General features: G+C 35.9%; 1 pseudogene; it reads left to right on the top strand.

Moving 5' to 3' along the window:
- Nucleotides 1-703: 703 nt before the first annotated feature.
- On the top strand, nt 704-5,008 carry LOC142635153 (disease resistance protein RGA2-like; annotated as a pseudogene).
- Nucleotides 5,009-6,121: the final 1,113 nt, after the last annotated feature.

The following is a 6,121-nucleotide window of genomic DNA, read 5'->3' as shown; positions in this document are numbered from 1 at the left end:
CTTCGGTTTCCTCTTCAATAACACATCGTTGTGTTGTCCTTGTGTTTGCATCTCTCTTCCCTTAATCTTTGCCATTTAATTTCTACTGTGGATGTGGTTTCATTTGGTTTAGATTACTTTATCAATTCTGTGTTAGCTTATTTACATTTTCCGCACGTACATTGTTTGTCTATAAGCTTGAATTGGTAATTTGTTCGTTTAAAGGTGTTTTACACACTTTTTGAACTTTCAGTAATTTTGCAAAACTAATATTAATAGTCATATGTTCACATTCCTTTAGTCAAATTGTAAAACTCAATTATACTTCTTCAATCTTCATGCGGAATCATTACCGACCGATAGGGGTCCTTTTCTTTCCACGGAGTCATATGTTCACATGCATATAGCAATAGAGTGTTATTAAATTTACAATTTGTCACCAAATGTCCCAAGAACAGTTATTAAAAACTTTTTATTCACTTACTTTTTGCGAAACCAAACAGTAATTAGTCATATGTTCAAATAGTCATTCTTCATTCTTCACGCGGAATCATCATCATCAATCAGTGCTCTTCTTTCCACGTGAAAGCGAAATTGAGCAGTGTTGCCTTTACAAAATTTTAATCTTCTTTCTTTGTTTCTTTCTTTCTACCACATTTCATTCTTTTTTTTTTTCAGCTTTCTTGTTTATCTCTCAGTGTTTTCTTTCACCCAACAAGAAGAAATGGTCAATGCAATCCTGTATGGCGTTGCGCGGAAGATCATTGAAAGCTTGGGCTCCTACACTCTCCAACAAGTTGGATCAATCTGGGGTTTCAAAGATGACCTCGAAAAAATGTCAAACACTGTTTCCACCATTCAAGCTGTTCTTGGGGATGCAGAAGAGCAGCAGGTTAGTAACCATCAAGTCAAGAACTGGCTTATGAAGCTTAGAGAAGCAGTTTTTTATGCAGATGACTTGTTGAGCGAGTTCTCCACTCATGTTTTGCGGCAAAATGTGGTGGGTGGTACTAAAATGACAAAGAAGGTACACGTTTTCTTTTCTAGCTCAAATCAACTAGCTTTTGGTTTTAAGATGGCTCACAAATAAAGGCCATGAGGGAGAGGCTTAATAATATAGCAAAGGATAGGAACAATTTCCAATTGGTAAAGCGTCCTTTAGGGACAGCAATTGTGACTAGGAAAAGGATCAAACTCACTCATTCGTACGTGAAGAAGACGTTATCGGGAGAGAGGAGGATAAGAAGGCCATCATAGGTCAATTGTTGGACTTTAATGTGGGGGAGAACGTTTCGTTCATATCCATAGTAGGAATTGGGGGGCTAGGGAAGACCACACTTGTTCAATATATATACAATGATGTGAAGGTCAAGGCTTATTTTGAGTTGCAAATGTGGGTGTGTGTGTGTCTGATGACTTTGATGTGAAAACAATTGCTGAAAAGATACTTGCATTTGCAATCGGTACAAGGCCTAACAACCTTGAAATGGATCAATTGCAAATTGAACTTCGAAAAAGTCTCAACAAAAGAAGTACTTACTTGTGTTGGATGATGTGTGGAATGAGAACAAAGAAATATGGTGTAATTTGAAAACACTTTTGTTGGATGGCTTAAAGGGAAGTAAGGTGGTGATAACTACATGAACCAACTTGGTTGCAGATATTACCAGTATAATCTCACCATATCTTTTAGAAGGCCTATCAAATGATCAATCTTGGTTATTATTTAAGCAAATGGCATTTGAAAAAAAGCAAGAGACCATCAATCCTAACCTTGAAGCAATTGGAAGGGACATTGTAGAAAAATGTTGTGGTGTGCCTCTTGTTATAAAGACAATAGGAAGAGTATTATACTTTAAAAAAACAAGAGTTGAATGGTAAAATATTAAAAATAATAAACTCATGAATGTAACTCAAATGAAAGATGGGGTTTTGTCTATTCTAAAATTGAGTTATGATCATCTCCCATCACATTTAAAGTGTTGTTTTGCTTATTGTTCATTGTTTTCCAAAGATTATTCTTTTAGCAGTGAGACATTGATATCATTATGGATGCACAAGGATTTATCCAGTCACCAGAGAGGAACCAACAATTAGAGGACATTGCCAATGAGTACTTCATGGAACTACATTGGAGGTCATTCTTCCAAGTAGAATATATAGGTGGCTCCACGTATAAGGATACATGGTTTAAGATGCATGATTTAGTCCATGATCTTGCATTATCTATTTCAAGGATTGAGTGTACATTAGTTGATTCTAATGCAAAAAATGTCAATGAAAAAAGTCGTCATCTATTATGCACATTTAAGAATGATTCATTCTTTGAAGAGAATTTAAACTCATTGGTTAAAGCAAAAAAGATGTGAACATTCTTATTGACATCCCATGGATTGAATCATCCAGTGGAAGAATCAGCTCTCAAAACACTTATTTCTACTTTTAGATATTTGCGTGCATTAGACCTAAGTCACTTAAAAATTAACAAATTGCCAAATATTATAGGTAAGTTGATGCATCTAAAGTACCTTGACCTTTCCTTTAATGATATTGAGGTTCTCCTTGGTTCTATTATGAGATTGGTGAATCAGCACACATTGAAACTCAATTGGTGTGAGGAACTTAAAGAGTTACCAATAGACATTCAAAAATTGGTCAACCTCAAGCATCTTGATATAGAGTCATGTTACAATTTGACTCATATGCCATATGGACTTGGACAGTTGACTTCTCTTCAAACATTATCCTTATTTGTTGTTAGTAAGGACCCCATAGGTTCCTTCAAGCACTGTGGTGGACTAGCAGAATTGAACAAGCTAAGGGCCCGTCCGTTTGGAGTGAAAATAGGGAGGATAGAAAACAAAGAGAGGAGAATAGGCATTTTTCACTGTTCGTTTGGAGAGAAAACAAAGGAAGGACGAAAAACCGGGAAGAAAATTTTCCTCCCAGGCCCACAAATATTTTCCTCCCAAATTGGGAGGAAAACTGTGAGGAGAAAACGCTGGGACTAAAAAGCCCCCATCCCACCTGATGCTTCTAATCTTCTTTTTTTTTTTTTTCTTCAACGTTACTGAAGGTTCTTTTTTTTTTTTTTTTCAACGTTACTGAACGTTCTTTTTTTCTTTTCTTTTTTTTCTTCTTCAACGTTACTGAACGTTCTTTTTTTTTTTTTTCCTCAGCGTTACTGAACGTTTTTTTTTTTCAACACTGCCTGAACATTTTATATTATGTAATAAGTACAAATAAATCTATTTCTTACATATTATGTAACAAGGGTATAATAGTCAATTTATATAAATTACATTTTCCACCCTCCCACTTTTCCACCCCTCCAACCGGACACACAAAAGGAAAAACTAAATATTTTTCATCCTCCCACTTTTCCACCCCTCCAACCGAACAGACCCTAAATGATTTGAGAGGAAAAATAGGGATTGAAAATTTGGAATTGGTGAAAGATGCTATCTCAGAAACAAAGGCTGCAAACTTGAAGGAGAAGCAGCATCTCAGTGACTTGTCATTATGATGGAGTTATAGGCTTGATGATGTTATCAACGCTGGTGATCAGGAAAATTTGTTAGATGGCCTATAACCACCCCAAAATTTAAAATATTTGACTGTAGAATTGTACAGGGGTGTGAGATTTTCAATTTGGCTTTCTTTGCTAACAAATCTTACTAAATTATATATAGAATGTTGCAAGAAATGCCAACATTTGCCACCATTGTATCAATTGCCATCTCTTCAAAAGATATCTCTTTCCGAAATGTATAGTCTAGAGTACATATCAGACTTGGATATCACCAATGAAGTCTCTACTTCATCATTGACAACATTTTTCCCATCCCTAGAGTTACTTGAGCTAGAAGTGTGTCCTAATCTAAATGGATGGTGGAAGAGGGATATTGTTGATAACGGCGATGCAACAATAATGACATCCACATCATCATGAAGTCATCAATATCACCAACACATATCATTGGAGTTCAAATCTTCTGTCCCACTTTTCCTACTCCACTCTACTCCACCAATAAAAACTTGTCACGTGTTCACCTAATTAATTAAATACTATCATTATTGACTTATTAATGCTACCGTTATTAATTAATAGTAGTATTTAATTAATTAGGTGAACACGTGGCAAGTTTTTATTGGTGGAGTATAGAGTGGAGTAGGAAAAGTGGGACAGAAGATTTGGACTCATATCATTGCCTTCCTTTTCCTGTCTTTCGACTTGACTATAGAATATTGTAGAAAGTTGACTTCCATGCCGCCGTTTCCACATCTCGAAGAACTGCTTTATTTGAGAAGGGTTAGCTGGAAGGCATTGCAACAAACAATGGCGATGAAGATAAAGATGAATACGGCAGGAGCTTCTTCACTTCCCTCCTCCATCCCTCCTCTCTCCAAATTAAGGAAATTGCATTTGGAGGAGATGCAAGACAAAGAGCCTCTTCCAGATGAGTGGCTTCAAAACCTAACTTCTTTGGAATTACATGTTGGGGGCTACTTTACATCTCTGTCTCAAATTCTGAGACATCTCACCTCTCTTAAGGAGCTGCACATTGAGGACTACGAGGAAGTTGATCTATTTAGTGATGCAGACGATGATGGCACAAAATTTCAACATGTTAACTGCCTTCAGTCTCTGTATTTCAAAGAAATTTCTAAACTCGAGTCTCTTCCTGCATGTCTTCAATCCGTTACTATTTTCCAAAAACTCTTGATTTTGAAATGTCCCAGCTTGATGACTTTACCAGAATGGATCGGCAACCTCACATCACTTCAAGACCTTGAAATTATAGATTGCCCTAATTTGACATCCCTTCCCGAAGGGATGCGTTGCCTCAACTCGTTACAGTTCCTGAGGATTTGTAAATGTCCCCACTTAGAGCAAAGATGCCAGAAGGAAATTGGAGAGGATTGGACAAAGATTGCCCACGTCCCAAAATATTCCAATAATCAGTGGATAGGTAATATGAAAGAGTACTTAGAATCAAATTGGGAAAAGGTACTGTCGCTAATATGAGTCACCGATATTAGGGTAACATTTTATTGGCAAGCCTAAAATTTCTCATGTCCCAAAATATTCCAACAAATTTCGGGTTTAACTACTGATATGCTTCCACTAGGTACGTCCTTTCTAGATTTCCTTTTTCAGCAATCATTGCACTTCTTTTTTAATGTTTATCTTCTTCAATGCTGATGTTTTTGCAATTTATATGCAATTCCATAAGCAGAATTTTAGAAGCCAACTACAAAGATGAGTCAAGGGTTGCCCAAAATTGCTCACGTTTGGAGCGGGTGCATCTGATCAAACATCAATTCTTTTCGGTATAAGTTTAATAATTAATCTCGAATCTTTATACAAACATCAATGCCATTGTTTATCCTCTGGCTCTTTCTTCTCCTCCAATGAGAAGAAATGTTTTGAGTAGACTTGAAGAAGCAATCAAAGCCTAGAAAAAGCTCGGGCCTTATGATTAGTTCTTGTTGAACGCTTTTGGCCTCTGCAATTTTCAAAATGTAAGTGTTGATTACCTCCTAATTATTTTTTCCCCTTAATTTATAAAGATGATCTTTCTAGATATTATGACTTGTAAAGATGATTTACTTTGTTGGGTTGTTGATTTAAGTGCATAAAGCCATAAAGAGATTGACATGTGCGATGCTAGCCGCATAGTTCCTACATTCCAAGTGTTGTGCTGAAGATGAAACTTGATCTTGTTCCAAGCAAAGGTGGAACTTGGAAGGCCTGAGTTCTATTTCAAATATGGAGAATATCCTAAACAGGTCATTACTACATTTATGCTTACTTTTGGATGTTATCATGTATTGTTTATGTAATTTTTTTGTTTCAAGGTATATATACTCACCTAAGTTATTTTACTTATTTTTTTGCACTTATTTCACTAAGTTATTCTTTGGTTGTGACCCCTTTATTTTTTAATATCAATGACTTCTTTTCTTATTTGTTTTTTCTTTCCTTTCTTTGGTTATCAGTTCTTTGTGAATATTATAATTAATGAAAACAAAATGCTAGGCCAAATGCTTTATCTTGTTTACCATATTACAGGCATGAAATAGAAAGGCTGAGCAATATCTGGCTGATTCTGGTATTCCATACACAATTATAAGGTAT

The sequence above is a fragment of the Castanea sativa genome, chromosome 5, assembly GCF_040712315.1.
Source record: "Castanea sativa cultivar Marrone di Chiusa Pesio chromosome 5, ASM4071231v1".
NCBI lineage: Eukaryota > Viridiplantae > Streptophyta > Magnoliopsida > Fagales > Fagaceae > Castanea > Castanea sativa.
The sequence above is the reverse complement of the archived record's forward strand: the minus strand, read 5'-3'. Positions and strand labels throughout refer to the sequence as shown.